The sequence below is a fragment of the Rhinolophus hipposideros genome (assembly GCF_964194185.1).
Source record: "Rhinolophus hipposideros genome assembly, chromosome: 5".
Taxonomy (NCBI): domain Eukaryota; kingdom Metazoa; phylum Chordata; class Mammalia; order Chiroptera; family Rhinolophidae; genus Rhinolophus; species Rhinolophus hipposideros.
This window is the reverse complement of record NC_138051.1, coordinates 85,328,952-85,345,932: the sequence shown is the minus strand read 5'-3', so window position 1 is coordinate 85,345,932 and position 16,981 is coordinate 85,328,952. Positions and strand designations below refer to the sequence as shown.

The 16,981-nt window shown below is 33.0% G+C and overlaps 1 protein-coding gene across 1 annotated transcript in view; it reads left to right on the top strand.

The window, feature by feature from the left end:
* Nucleotides 1-16,981, top strand: part of LOC308497808 (uncharacterized protein) — a 301,285-nt gene that overhangs the window by 198,688 nt on the left and 85,616 nt on the right. Inside the window, exon 3 of the mRNA XM_081048914.1 lies at nucleotides 7,453-7,489. The gene's annotated coding sequence lies outside the window, so the exon portion shown is untranslated. The remainder of the gene's footprint in view (nucleotides 1-7,452; nucleotides 7,490-16,981) is intronic.

Sequence of the window (16,981 nt, the reverse complement as noted above, 5' to 3'; positions counted from 1 at the left end):
GGCCCAATGTCATTTTCTGGAAGACATATTTAGTGAAAGCTGAAGATCTGGGAAATTATTTTCTAAAAAGTGTCTGCATGGAAAGTCTCTGTGTACTTTTAGAAGTGTGTGTGTCCTGGTGTGAAGATCACTGAACCAGATGTATTGATTGGTCTGCATGTAGTTTTTTGTGGATTCTTATAGTTTTACATTGGGTTTCATTTACAGTGAGTCACTGTCTTTGGACAAAATTGAGAAAGGGTTCTCTTTATTCAGGCATCTGAGCCCCAACTCTCTTCTTAACTTGTCTCACTCTTATGGTGAAAAAACAAAAACAAAACAAAATGAAAAACACAACTTGTCTTTTTCTCCCAATGTCTTCCTGGATTTACTGAGTTAATATGTTTTATTAAATGTTACAGACAGCATTGATGAAAGTCTTACCTGAACATTGACATATTGATTAACATAATAATCACATAAGATTTTTAATATTGTGTGTGCTCATGTCAGAACCATGCTTTTTAATCCAATAATTATAAACTCTGTCTTCAAATAAGAAGCCTCTGTGAAACTTTAGAAAGAGTGGTGATAATTGGCCCTATCTCTAGAATTTCTTATGTAATTGGCATAATGTGAAGACTGGGCATAGGCATTGCTTAAAAATAATAATAAAGTGATTGGATATGCAACTAGTGTTTAGAACAACTGCCTTAGTCATGAGAAATTCTAGGAAGAAAAATAAAAAGTCCTAATACAACAAGCTATATTACTACTCAGAAGTGTCTGAGTTACCATATGCCTCAACTTGTATTTTTCTGTTTGAAAAATACAAAATACAAAACAGCAGTTCAAAAATATTGATTAAGTAATCGTTTTCAGGAATCACTTGAAAATGGGATTAACCTCATATATGCATTATTGAGATAACTAAAGATGAATGCTTTAAGCTTCCAATCTTACTTACAAATCTATTCTAAACCACATTTTCTAAGGTTCCATGGGAAGGCCTAAGAAATAAAGTAATTTAACAGAGCTTTCAAGAAACTTCGATGTACTTATGAGTCATGTAGTGTTGAGTTTACAGGAAGCAAAATTTTCAAATAAGTAAAGGTGGATAAGAAGATGAGGAGTATAGCTCTCTCTAAATATTCATAATTCACATATATATATATATATATGTATATATATATATATATATATATATATATATATATATATATATATATATAAGACAGGCAGCCTGATAGCTGCCCCTCCTTAATTTTTCTGATAAAGACTCAAAAGCAAAAATCATGGTACAGCCTATAACCTTCTAGTAAATTGATTTTCACTCAAGTGGCTTTTTCTAGATGCAGATTCGTATGAATGAGCTCATAATACACACTCTTCAGTGGAAATACTAATTATTCTCACCGGTCAAAGTTTCCGAAGGCCAGAATGGAGACACAGTTAATGCCTTGATTTCAACGTGGTGAGATCTTGAACAAAGCACTCGGCTAACCGTACCTGGACTCCTGACCTGCAGAAATGGAACAGTGAAAACCAATCAGTTTGTGTTGGTGTAAGCTCCTAATTTTATAAAATCTGTTACATAGCAATAGATAGTGGCTACACAGCCAGACATATCAATGATAAAGTACTAAGTAGTATAAGCGATGCTGGTGACAAAGAGGGTGGGCACCAAGGAGGAAGCTGCTCTATCTTCTCAGCAGGATGAGTGAATAGCTGACTGTCGGTTGGTACACGACATTTGGTTGCATCAGAAACACGTTATTTCCTAAGTGGCTGTTACAGGACTAATACTGGGTGTTGAAAATATAAACATTTAAAAAAAAATGATCCCAGATCTTGAGCTGCTAAAATGCTGACAATGTGCATGGTAGAACAGAGAGTGTACGAATCAGGGCCCACTGAAAGCAAGGCAGGCTTTCACTAAGAATGACTAACCACTTTCACTAACCACTAAGAATGACTGGGTCCGTTCTCCTTCCATGTGACATATAGCTGACATATTACAGAATTATACACCTGAAGCCTATGTAATGTTACTAACCATTGTCACCCCAATAAACTTGAATTAAAAAAAAAAAAGAATTACTGGGAGCTTACAATGCAACAGCGACTATTCTAAATGGTTAATATGTATTAACTGATTTAATACTCAAACAACATAATTACATAGTTGCTATTATTCTCTTCATTTTTGAGATGAGAAAACTGAAGTATAGATAAGTAAATTACCCAATGCCATGAACCCATTAATTGCCATCTTTGGATTCAATCCGAAAGGGTCTGACTGTGGAGTTTCTGCTCATAATAATAATGTTATAATAAGAGTATAGAGTGGCATAAAACAGCTAAGCATATTCTGGGAAGGATTTTTTGCTTTAGATTTTTTTTGTTGTCAACTGGATATTGACCACTTCTGTTTCCTCTTGGATAATGCATTATTGATCTATCTGCCTTAAATGAGCAAGTGATGATTAAAATATGTGGGAGTAAAAAAGGTAATTATATTTTAGGACTAGAGTGGACACAGTGTTAAAAAAAAAAAAAAGGAATTACTGCACGAGAGAGAAGTGTAGGTGAAGCTGGGGTGAAAAGGATTACATACCAAAAAAGTACATCTACAACAAATATCTTGAAATTATTCTAGATGTTATACCTAAATATGTTATAAAAGCAATTTAATTTAATGTTGCAGTCAGTATCTATTGCATGAAATAAAATAAATGTCTAAGTGATGAAATCCAGTGTTCCAAATATCTCATACGTCAGTTGTATTTTCAAAGTTTTTCTACAGGGGAATAGATCAATGAAGGGCCAACACACAATTGTACTCCATCTCGCTCTGAGTGACAAAGATTAATTTCATCTAAAATAAATATATAAAGAAAGGTTTACTATCTGTGTTCCTATTCTATAATTCAGTTTCATGACCTCCATTATTATTGCATTCAGGTTTCCATTCTAATGGGGAATAGAGTGAAATTCTTAATTTTCAAAGACCAATTGTATCAGTGCTATTGTGTGTATATACTTTTATAGAAATCCATTATTCAATATTCTTGCAATCAAAATGCCTACTATTAGTACAGGGAGAAAAATACATGAGTAAGATTTTTTTTCACTTATTTTGAAGAGTCTATTCCCATGTTAACAGAAAGTTTTTCTCTGATTCACGTAGATACAATTGAAACTTCCCACACCAGGTGTTTAAGAAATATTTTATAATATTAGTGGTTCTGTTATATGCAGTTAAAAATCAGAGTGCCTGGGATTTATCATTTTTGTTTCATTTTCTTTTATTGAAGGAGAAAACAGGACTCTCTGCCTCTATACATGAACTGAAACAGAGAAAATGTTGCCCTTTTCTGGTGTCATTGACGCATGATTTTCTGAAAGTTCAGGCCCTATTTGTAATCTCCCACTTGTAATTAAGTTCTCTTGGAAAATTTTTAATTAAATGATTTCTAATATTAAAAAGAAGAGAATGACAGGACTGGGAAATATTGAAGGTATGTTCATTTTACAGAGACAAATCTTGCTACATTAAAAAAAACAGTTTAATTACTGGAGAATTACAAAATAAATTTTATAGAGAAGTAACATATTTTCTCAGGACTTTATACATACATCTTTAATGTTCTAGCTGCTGAGGACACAGATAAAAATATAACATGGATCTTGCTGTCAAAGAGCTTAATCTGAGGAATGAAATTCAAAACTACAGAGAATATTATGAACAGATGATTTTGAAATAGAACGATGAAGTCCATGATGATTTAGACATGTAGTACAGTGGCATGACATTGGATAAATGACACAGGAGACTTAAAAATTATAAGAAAAGTACTATTTTTCTTACTAATGAATGGCAAAATGATGTTGGTGTTAGGCTTCTCAAAATTGTTTGGTGAGATATTGAGTTTAAATTTCTGTGAAACAGCAAAACTGTTTACCAGCAAAGGTTTAGGCACAAGGATAATGTAACATCTAGACTAAATCTTTGAATGTTTTTGAGTATTAAGTGTCATTTTAAAAACCAGTGATTATGGTGCTCCATTCAATTATTTTTCAAAATGTATTAAAAACAATGGAGAAGACATGGATACAGTAACTCAATACTTAGACACTTTTTTTCTCAACACAAAAATGCATATTTTGTTTGACGAATGTCACAACCAAAATTTGTGTTTTTAAAAATGAAGGAGAAGAAAGAATAATAAAAAAAAAAAAAATGAAGGGAATTCTTCACGATTGGACCATATCACCATAGGCCATGTGAGGAAATACAAGAGATTATCTATGCTAAATGAAGAGCACATGGATGTTATGCGGAGAGGACTATAACTCACATTTTGGCAGTTTGGGCAAAGGATAATTGGATATGCCATAAATTATGTCTATTTTCCTGAAGTCTTCTGACTTCATTGTCTAGTAAATATAGTTATTTTATAATTAGTTAATTAAAACTAATTAAGACAAAAGTTAAAAAATAATTCAATTGTCTTTGTGTTATTGGAAGGAGAATAAGAATAGTTGATAATACATTAGATAGATTTACCAAACTATCTTCCACTACTTCAGAATCTTCAGAATACTTCAATATTTTGACACTCATTCAGAACTCCATTACATAAAGCTATTTTAAATGATCAAATTTTCTCCAGTGAAAATTGTGTGAGCCATAAATAAAATGTGCAGTTGGTTGAGAAAAAGGTTAGGGCATATTAGGAAGGCAAAGATGATTATGACAATCATCCTAATGATGATTCCTAAAGGCTACATTTCAGGGGAAATCCTATGAAATGTTTTTAATAACAGAAAAGTGCAGAGAGTGTTCCAAATTCTACAGTAATTCTGTCTGATAAGTAAGATGAATAGCAGAAAAGCAAAACAGCCATTTACGGCTCTGCTACAAATGGAAATTGGTCCGCTACCATTCTTACTATCTCCATAGTACTTGGAATATTGATGGGGTATTTGGTTGGGTTTTCTCAATCATCTACATTAGAATAAAGCATTCCTCATACCACTACAAACAGGCTTTCACTTGTAAACAATCCAAGGACATCATAAGTATTTTATTCAACAAACATTTTTTAAAGTATTTCCTGTGTCCAAGGTGCTTTGGAGAATAAGGGAAAATCTGAGGTCAACCCTTTATTGAGTTGGAGGACACAATTGTCAGAAATACAACACCAGTGAAAACAACTATAATTCAACACAGAAAAGGATGACTACTACAGAATTTAAAAAGCTACAATTCTAATAAAAAGCTAAATGACTCCAGAGAAGGTATCAAATTGTAATATTTCATATTAAGTAGCCTACATAAGTAGAGGGCATATATCCACACATAAATACAGATTTATCAAGTGACCTTGTATAAATCTTAATATTCTATAAAACTTGAATGAAGCATGTGTACATCTCACAACTTAACACATTTTACTGTCTAGTGGCATTTAGAACTTTGCATCTCTATATTTTGTGCATTACTGCTCCAAATTGATCAATCCAGTCATCAATACCAGTCATCATACATTAAAAACCAGTTTCCTTGTCCATTCTACTATATTTTTTTCAATTTTTTTGGCATAAACAATATTAAAAAGAATGTTTTCGTATGCGGTTTCTCATGTATGTGTGTTGGATTTTCGATAATCCTATAGGGTGAAACTAACATTATTTTTCTGTTTTAATATGCACTGTTCTGAGTATTAATGATATTAAAATGTGCATATGTGTGTTTGTTAGCGTTTGAATTTCCTTTCATGTATAATGTCTTTTTTGCTATTCTGTATTTTTGTTTCCCTTTTCTTACTGATTTGTAGGAGTCATTAATACGTTGTAAAAATAATGCATTTTTGTTTATACAAGTTGACAATTTCTTTTCCCTGTCTACATCTTTCTTCCCTTTGCTTATATTAACATTTTTCATACTGATGTTTTTAATGCTGATATAGTAATATTTATTAACTTGCATTCATTTTTTTCTTTGTTCCTTTTGTGTAAGAATTCTACGCCTATCATAAGTCCGTGAAGATAATTTCTTGTTTTCCATTAAAAGTATAAAATTTCCATTTGAGATTTATGTCATTAATTCATCTGGAAATTATTTTCATTTATTATAACAAAAGAATCTTTTTTGGCTGTTTCTTTGTTTATTTGTCATATGGATAAACAGTTGTCTTATCACCATGTTGAATAGGCTTTTTTTTCCTAGTGATTTTAAAATGTCTTGTTTGTCATATTTCCAGTTTTTATATACGCATGGTCTGTTTCTATTGTGTTTCATTTTTTAGTTTTCTAACTTTATTTTAAAACAAGAATGCATTATATAACCGAACTTTAAAATATGTCTCAATTTCTGTATAACAAGATAATTTTGAAAGTTTTTTTTTTCTTGTTAATTATATATTAGCTTTATTATTGATTTCATACTGAGTTGAATCAGGTGCAGAAGATACAAAATATCATTTCTTTGATATTTTGGGGGAATTCCTATATGATATGATACTTGGTCAATATTTACAAACTTTCCAATGTATGGTTCAATAAAATATTCTGTAATCGTTCAGTACTTGAGTCAACACGTTTAAAGTTGAGCTTCTTAACTATCTTATTCAAATATTCTCTAACTTTACTAATTTTTATCTATTGATTAATGAAGGTGATACAATCCTTTACTGTTTGACAATTTGTCAATTTTTTTTGGTAATTTTGAAAAATATTTTAGCTTTTTATTGGAGATTATTTAACTAGGTAATACAAGTTTAGGATCTGATAGCTGCCTGATGGATTGAAACTCTTACAATCACATAGCAATCATCATTGGCAAATAAAAATTTTGTGTTAAAGTTTATTTCTTTCTGACATTATTATCACTTGTCCAGCTTTCCGTTGTTTAATATATACTTAGTCCATTTCTTGACTTATTTTGTTGCCTATCTTTCTGTTCCTTTATTTTAGTTGTGACAATTATAAACATACATTGTCTCTGATTTATTTTTTAATTTGCAGGTTTACTTAACTTGTATTAATTGTGATAATTATATGTTAATATTTGTTTCTTCCATTTATTTTGTGTTTGCTATTTACAGTATTTAGACATGCTTTTGTTTACACTTCTCTCTCTTGCAAATATTATGTATGTTATTCCCTTTTTCTTTCTTCACCACTTTCCATGTCTATATTCTTTTTGAACTACTTCATTGAGTTAATACCAAAAATAAAAATTATTAGCTATCCCCAACAATGCCAGGATCTTAGAATGCCTTAACTTTGAACATTTCCTCCTTTCTTCTGTCTCTTTTTTGTATTTTATTTTCCTTTAGTTTGACATATAGCAAATTATTAACCATGATTAGTTTTGAACACTGTAAGTATTCAAGTATAACCAGATATTTACTTTTTTCTTCTGTATTCGCAATCTTTCCTAACTTCAATTTCCTTCTTCCCAAGGTACTTCTTTATTGCTTTCAAGAATTGCCTCTTGATGGTAAGCTATTTCAGTTCATTTTCTGTTTGAAACTTTTGTATTATTTACTCTCTCTTTTAATCATAGTTTATGTGGTTTTAGAATTTTATATTGGCAGTTATGTTTTCTTAACCCTGTGAAGATCATTGTCTTCCAAATTTTATTATTTCTTTTAAGTGTGGTAACTATTTTTTATATATACTTGTGGATACTTTATGAACTTATCTTGGTATTTGGTTCTTTGGTTTACTTTGGTGATTTGTAGTGTTATTTCAACACACACCTAAATGTGGTGTTTTTAAAACACGTCTGCCAATTTTTTGACACTCTTGAATGTGGAACAGACTTTCTGTCTGAATTCTATCAACTAGAATATCATAGAATTGATGCTACGTGACTTCTGAGATTGGAATGATTAACAAGTAAGCAGCTCCTGTCTCTCTCTTTATCCCTATTGGATCACTTGTTCTGGGGTAAGTCAGTCCTCATTTCATGGGGATTCACAAGCATTCCTGGGAGAGGTCATGTAAACCAGCCATACTGGAAGTGGATCCAGCCCCAATAAGCCTTTAGTTGTCTTTGACTTTGATTGGCATTATGGCTGCAAGCTTTTGAAAGACCTTTATCAAGACCAGCCCGTAATTCCAGACTCACAGAAAGTGTGTGAAAATAAATGTTGTTATATTAAGCCACTAAGTTTTGGGATAATATGGGATAATTGATTACATAGCAATAAATAACTAACATACTAAATATGCATTAGGCATGTATTTATCTTGCTGGAAATTAATTATAGTCTTGGGGCCTAAGGATAATCTTTATCAAGACTAGAAATTTCTCATGAATTATCATTTCAGTTATACCTCTCCTGCATGCTTTCTGAACTTTGCTTTTGTTACTCATAATAAAGGAACTCTGAATCCACAGGAGACCTAATCATTCAGGTCTCTGAATTTTTTTTAAACACTTTTCATCTCTTTATCTCCTAGGCTGCATTCTGTAGAATGTTCTCAGTATGCTCTTCCAGGACACTAATCTCTTCTTCAGTTAAATTAAAAAAAATAATAATAATAATTCAAATTATGTAATTATTTTAACATTAGAAAATATTAATATTTTGTTTATAGAAATTTTATCTGAGTCTAAAAATTCCACTGGATTAATTTTGACAATGTTTTGTTCTTTGCTAACAGTTTACAGTGTTCCTTCCAGAACGCCAGTCTCTGAAATATGCTTATTTTGCAGTCTCCCTGGTATAGTTCTGTTATTTGAGTTCTCCCCACTATTTATTACAGCTTCTGACCCCCACTCAGGTTGCATCACTACATCACTTGTCAGTTGAATTCAGACTCAGTTTATCTTCAAGTGGGGCTTTATCTGTGTATCAATAACTGAGGATATAAACCTTTATACTGATTCTATTTCTGTTTCTAATGAGCACTCTAGGTTTGTCCTTGACCAGGGACCATTTATGTTTATTTTTACATGTAAGGTTTCTGCTTGGGGGTTCCCAGACCACCTGGCAGTTTAAGTTCATATTTCAACCCCAGGAGAAGTATTAGGTTGGTGCAAAAGTAATTGCCTTGAAAGGTTAAAAATAATTGCAAAAACTGCAATTACTTTTGCACCAACCTAATACAATTATAAATTCTTAGGAGAGTTTCATTTTCTCCCCAGGCCCCATCCTGAATAAGATAATCATTCAGTACTGGAAGGCATTTTGACTGTCCTTGCTTGATACATGATCTGTGTTAACAGTCTACTCCTACTTAATTAGGTGTTGGGATCTCTCTTGTTCTCTCTGTACAGGTATTAAAAACAAATCCTTAACAAACATAAAAGTTTTCTAACAGTCCTTACTCTTCTAAAATAAAATGGAATACTCCAGCAGCTACTTCTCTGTGACTTACAGTTATCAATAGACTATGTTCAGTAATGGGAGGTGAAGTTAATGGATGACTTTAAATTCGGTGCTGTGTCACTCTCCACACCTCCTCAGGTGTCCTGCTAAGAAGTGTCCTCAAGCTTTCAACTTCATTTGAATTAGTAAAGATTGTCACAAAGAGAACTCTAAGAAACTCATTGTTCAAGCAATCCTGTCTACATGGATATCTATAAGGAGAAGTAAATCACCTGTGATTTTAGTTTGTATAACACTAAAACAGAAACTGTGTAAGGAGATTCATTGTGAAATGCAAGCACAATATGATTACTTTTACAGTCATTTATATCTGAAGTAATTGAAGACATATATCCAAATTATCCTATAAATTAAATTTCATGCATTTTATAAAATCAAAATTGTGATGTAAACTTCAGAAAACATTAACAGTTTCAGTACTATGAAATATGCATTGAAAAATAACATTGGGTGACACTTCGTCAATGGGATTTTAAATTAATGCAAACTTTTTGGAGGGTATTTATTCAATGACTTTTAAAATGTAAGGAATTCTATTTCTAGGGATTTAACTAGAATGATATATTTACATATGGAAAAGATGATTATATAAAACTTTCCTTATAACATCATTGATAACAATAAAAATAAATGAAAATACCTAAATGTCTTTCAATAGACAAAGTATTAAATGCATGTAATATGGTATATAATATGGTACACATATAATATGGTATTATCAGCTACTTTAAAATAGTGTATCTATGAAAAGCTTTCCAACATATAGTTGTGGCCACATATCATTTTGTTATTTTACGCATGTGGCACCCCTTTTTGTGCCCCTAATTTCATATTTCCCTTGCTTTCCCAAGTTTTAAGTTGTAAGACATTCTGCCTTTATGATTCCAGGGACAGGAGAACACAAGAAACTAAGAAGTCAATTAAAATGGCAAGACCTATGGTCTCCTTCCCAAGAGCAATGAAACTAACAAGAGATACAAATTGTGTTGAGTTAGCAAGACTCTCATTCCTCTAATCCACTACGCATAAGTTATGGATCAACAAAACCCCCAAAAAACAGGTTAACCAAGAAGAGACAAGATCTTAATCTCAGTTCCCAAGTAAAACAAGAACAAACAAAAAAAAGCATTGAAGTCGTGGCCTCTCTATCACCACATATGCTCACCTGGAGTGACTAAGGTGAAGGAGAAAGAATGGTTGAGTGATACACGTGGGCAAAGCTCTGCAAGCCCCAGCATGGTCCAAGTATCAGTGGAATAACTTCTGATGAGTTCAAGTGTAGCACAGAAGAGAAAAAGTACCTTAGGCAGCAGCATTAGTGATCAGGAGCTGCACCCAAATAGCATGGCGAGTCAGAAAAAGGCTTTCTGTGCCCTTGGGAGATACATAGAGCCAGAGTCAGAAAGGCCTTGTAAACAGCAATGAAGATGGCTGAGCAGTGACCTGTGGCGATGATAAGTCTCACATGGTATGTAGCATTGTAGAGTACACAGAACGAAGAATGGCCAATGCCTACTCCCTCCCCCTATCTCAGGATGAACACTTCCTGCTTTCCTGAGATGCCATTTCAGGAGAAATAGTGCACAGTCTCTAAGTTTACAGAGATTGTGTTTCTGCAACCAGGCAGAATGGATGTTCTAAATAAGAAATAGGTGGAAAGGTTAACAAATAAAGCAACATTTCATAAAAATCTGAGTTTGTAGAATGAGATTCATAGTGACTGTATTTTCAATAGAGGAAAAAGAAAAGTCACAATGAGTGTGGACTGCTTGTTCCCACATATATTCAGAGACCATTTCCAGAAAGAAACATAACAACACATTAACAGTGATTGATGCAAGTTATTTAAAAACATGAAAATTCTGAAAATATTCATTTTTTTCAGAATGAAAAACCAGTGACCAGTCATTTAAGGCATTCTAAAGGTGGATCATTAGCAAACCATACTCAATATATATTCGGTAGAAGTTTCTCTCTTCCAAATAGCCACAGACAAAGTTCTAGCAATCAACTGAGTGGAAAAACACAACTCATTCTCTCTTTTGAAATGTGACATCTCTCTTGGTTTCTTCTCTGCAGGGTAGCTGCCATTGTTTCTATCTTCAGAGAACATCCTGAATTTAGGTCAACAGTTCTTGACCTGCCTGATCTATGTTCAGAGAGCTCCATAAATGAGAAATGGACTGCTTTTTAAAAAAAAAAAAAACAATTTTTTTCTAAGAATATCCTCTGTAATTGTCAGTTAACCTTAGAAAGTTTTCTAGTATTTAACTTTCCTTCCAACACTTTACCTTTTTAAAAGTCTGGGGTTAATTATAATGAAAGAGACACAGTGAGCACTTAAAGTGTGGCTGTGGTGAACAATTAAGAAGTGCTAATCGAAGATAATAGGACACTATGTCAAAGGTACATCCCCAGGGATTTGATTTCTACATACTGGCCCTATTCTCACTAAAGTGTTAATATAAAGTTATAAATATTTAGAGAAAGGAAATCAAAGTTTCTGATGTGGCATTGATGTATTTCTATTCGCCTTTCTCCTCCCTTATCCACAGCTCCACTCACCCACCCAACCACTCAACATCCCACTCCCCACCCTTCTTCCAATTCTCTCTTTCCTTTTACTTGTCCATGTTTGTTGCATACTTAGGCCTCTTTGTTGCACTCAGGGACAGCTAATAAAAAATAAATGTCTTATCTTTGGATAATGCTCAATAGTTTATAAAAAAATTAAAAGATCCAACATTTCTATCAATGCTAATAACAAAGTCTGAGATAGCCAAGGAAAGCCTTTTCCTATTTATAAATAAGGAAATGTATACCCTTTCCAAGGTCAAATAAGCTCTCAGCACCAGGCTGAGTCAGAAAACCAGTTTCTTTCACTTAGTAATATACAGTTAAGGCTCTGCTGTGTCTTTTCATGGTCTAATAGCTCACTTATTTTTAGTTCTGAATAATTCTCCATTGTTGAGATGTACCACAGTTGATTTTATCTGTTCACTTATTGAAAGGCATCTTGGTTGCTTCCAAATTTTGGTAGTTATGAATAAAGCTACTATAAACTGCTGTGTGCAGGTTTTTGTGTAGATATTAAGTTTTCTATCCCTTTGGGTAAATGCCAGGGAGCACAATTATTGGATTGAATGATAAGATAATGTTGAGATTTGTAAGTAACTGCCAAACATTCCTCCACAGTGACTACCATTTTGCATTCCCACCAATGATGAATAAGCATTCCCGTTGCTCCATATCCTTGTCAGCATTTGTTATTGTCAGTGATCTAGCTTTTGGTGATTTGAATAGGTCTGTAGTGGTATCTCATTATTGTTTTAATTTGCATTTTGCTGATGGCATGTGATGTGGGGAATCTTTTCATATGATTTTTTCCATACTTTCTTTGGTGAGGTGTCTATTAAAGCCTTTGGCCCATTTTTTAATTGGACTGTTTCCTTATTGTTGAGTTATAAGAGTTCTTGTATACTTTGGGTAACAATCCTTTATCAGGTGTGTCTTTTGCAAATATTTTCTCCCAATCTGGTTTATCTTCTCATGCCTTTGACATTGACTTCCACTGAACAGAAGTTTTTAATTTGAGTGAAGTCCAGCTTATCAATTATTATTTTCTTGGATCATGCCTTTTGGATTGTATCTAAAGGTCATGACCATACTCGAGGCCATCTAGGTCTTCTCTTATGTTATCTTCTAGAAGTTTTATAGATTTGTGTTTTACATTTAGGTCTATGATCCACTTTGGATTAACTTTTGTAAAGGGTGTAACTTTCTATGTCTAGGTTCAGTTTTTGCACGTGGTAGCCAGTTGTTCCAGCACCATTTGTTGAAGATACAATCTTTGCTCCATTGTATTGCCTTTGCTCTTTTCTCAAAGATCACTTGACTACATTTGGGTTGGTCTATGTCTTGGCTCGCTATTTTTTTCATTGAGCTAGTTATTTACTTTTTTTTTTTTCACTACAGTCACACTGGCTTGATTATTGTAGCCCTATAGTAAGTTTTGAAGTCAGATAGCAATGGTCTTTCATCTTTATTCTTCTCCTTCAATGTTGTATTGCCTATTCTTGGTCTTTTTCCTTTTTATATAAACTTTAGAATCAGTTCACCAATATCCACAAAGTTATTTGACTGGAATTGCATTGAAACTATGTCTATATCTTTTTAATAGAGAATTGCCAAATATCAATAATTACTATTAGAGTTGTCCATCTTTTGAAAATTTGAACAGTTAGTCCCAAGTTAAGAACAGCAAGTTTTGTAGGACACAGTGAAACACTGTATTTCTTTCCGAGTTATAGCAATACACAGTTCTTAAATTCTTTAACTCTTTGAGAGTCCTAATACTGTCAAATAAAAGAGCAATGATCCACAATCTTAATAAATTCCCTCCCTTTTCTTTGGACCTCTGTTTTCTAATAACAAGTCTCCAATAATAAACTGCTAGTTATTGACTACATAATAGTGTCATTGAGCTTTACCCACATTTTCTTCAATCCCCATAAAGGCTCTGCAAGGCAGAAACTATTACTCCTATATTGGGGACCTGCAGCTGATGTATTCCAGTAATTTGTCTAATGGTTAAATGTCCAACTGTCAATGGCATGCTCAGGATGCCCATTTGGGTTTCTTTATTTCCCTGCCTCTGATTTTACACTATGCTACAATGTATAACTGTCAGATAAAGCATAAAAAGAGTGACCAGTATACCTTGTCATAGAGAAATAAAATACTCCCATAAACTCAGTCAAACCTGTAAAATCCTAAGGACAATCTGAGAAGGATACATTGTGCAGGATTGTTGTTTTTGAAGTAGAACTTCCTACACATTGATAGCAATGTGATGCAGAAAGAGAAAAATAGATCTGATCACTTTTCATGGTTGTTGTCTTCATTTAGTAAGTTTCTTTCTATTAGGATACTCATTGCAAAAACTTTTGGTAACTTTCAGCCCTCTGCTATTTCCATCTTCCATGAATCAAACATGTCTTTGCTTGGGATATTAAGAATTCCACCAACTAATCTTTGACAAATATTTACTGAGTTAGGTAAATGCTCCTTAATAAGCACTGGCCTCATCTATGTTCAGAGGTTTAAGGATAATATATCGTGATTAAACTTTCCACAGACACAAATGATTTATAGTTATGAAAAAACATCCTTACAGTGAGTAGCTGCAAATTTGTAAACTCATGGAGGGTGGCTCTGAGGTTTGCTTGAGAAGCATCCCCTGCTCTACTGTTGTTTGCTAATTGGGCTTGTGGAAAGTTCAAAGCATTGCTTAGGCATGCCAGGATTCATCTGCCATGTAACAATTATTAATCCCAGCAGGGAGCAAGCAGAAAGGCAGACATTGTTCAAAATAGCAAACAGACCCCAAGACAAGAGACAATTACTGTGAGGAGTTAGAAAACGAAATTAACTTTTACAAAATAATAATAATAATAGACCACAAATTATGTTAAAGATGAAATAATGAATTAAAAAAATACATAGTTACAGCAACAAAGTTAAATTTTGGGGGAGAAATGATAACATAAAATGGTTTAGTTACAAAGTCAGTTGTTACTCCAGGACTCATTCAGAAGAGAACATAGCAAAGAGTCTAAAGCAGCTGTTTAATGGGATACAAAATGAGAGACTAATGTAAGAGAGACTTCACAGTGCTTTAAGTATCACAGATTCAGAGAAATTGAACATGAAAAAGAAACAAAGGAGGGAGGGAGGGAAGGAGAGAGAGAGAGAGAGAGAGAGAGAGAATATTACCATGCATATTGTAAACCTGTCAGAGACATTTTGACTTATCTGGTATTAGATAAATGGAATCAGGATGTTAAGAGCAGACATGATTTGAGTCAAGGCCTGTGCGATTGATTTTTTCATCAATAGAGACATGAGGGGTTGGTTTCTCTTTTATTCATTTCTGTTTCCTGTTTTTGTTTTTGTCTTTGTCTTTTCCTGTCTCCTGTCTCTATAAGGCAGGATTCATTAAGCTGGAACCTTGCCTGTCTTATTCACTCTAGCTTCAGTGCCTACAGAATTCTTGATACATATTAGTTACTCAAAACATATTTGTTAAATCTAAAACTATGTTTTGCATGTCTGAAAACTTTTGCTTTGGCATCACCCTTTATTGCATTTTTAACTTAGTATAGATCTAGATTCAAAATTATATGTCCTCAGAACTTGCAGGGCATTTCCTTGTTTTTCGTTTGTTTGTTTGTTTTGTTTTTCCTCCCAGCATCTTCCACTTGTCCACTGTTGCTTGCTGATAACACACACACACACACACACACACACACACACACACACACACTTTCTTTGTAAAACTCTTAAACATCATTCATCAATCATCTATGTCTTAAATTTGCTCTCATTTTCTTTAACCTCCCTATATTATTATTTTTAAAAAAATCTATTTAGACGACACCTCGGCAAATCGCATTCTCCTAAACCTCTTCAAAAAGTTTGACCAATTCCTTAAAAGACGAAACCTTTGGTTTTGCCAAAACCTTTGGTTTTGTAATAGTAAACTGACTGATGGTCCCTCAGCAAAATGTTTCTGGGATGATGAAGATGGAGTGGATTGCTCTATATATTCCCCATACAAACTTTTAATTCTAGGTTTCCCAGCTTTCTGAAAGTAGAGCGTTCCTATGAAATCTTTGGAAGCTGAAATGGCATAAAGCAAAGAAGCAATTACCAGCAACTCAAATGGCAACAGTTTTGAGCATTCCCAGACTCCCTACCAAATCATACCAAATAACACATAAAACCTAAAACAACACTAACAGATGGTAAAAGCAGGAATGACATGGTAAATACACTAAATACACTTGATGCTTTGTACACCCATCAATCCATTCAGCAAAAGACCTTCCATTATATTCATTTCTGGATGCCCACAAAAGAGACAGTGTAGCCAGTGTGAGGTCCATAGGCTTGGTGTTAGATTTCCTGGTCTGCCACCTATTAGCTAAAAGAGACTTGAGTATTTAGTCTCAGAGATGCAATTAGCTTATGTGATAACTTAGATAAATTATACTCAATGAAGATAATGTGGTAAAGTTTCATGACAATGCATGGAAATCATTCTAAGTACCTAGGATATAGCACTAGCTCAATAACTAGAGTAAGTACAAATAGGCATAGATGTTGTGAGAAGTGGCTGCTTGAGTATGGATGAGAATGAATTTTACTGATTCAAACTACAGTCAAAACCATTGTCTAAATGTTGACCTCTTTGTCAGGTGTCTATGAGCTAATATGTATTTCTATTTTTAGTAAAATTCGTTTATAACAGAGCTAATTTTTAGATTCATTTATAAATGTACTGGGACAATATCAAGAAAATTATTGTGTATATATACATATACATATATGCACAAAGATACATATGTGTGTGTATATACATAATATATTATATATATTATACATACATATATATGTGGGTATATATATATATGTGTATATATACATATATATATATATATATATGTATATATACATATGTAATATATATAGTGCCAAAAAATGTTTACACATTTTAAGAAAGGAAAAAAAAAACTATTAAAATTGTAATA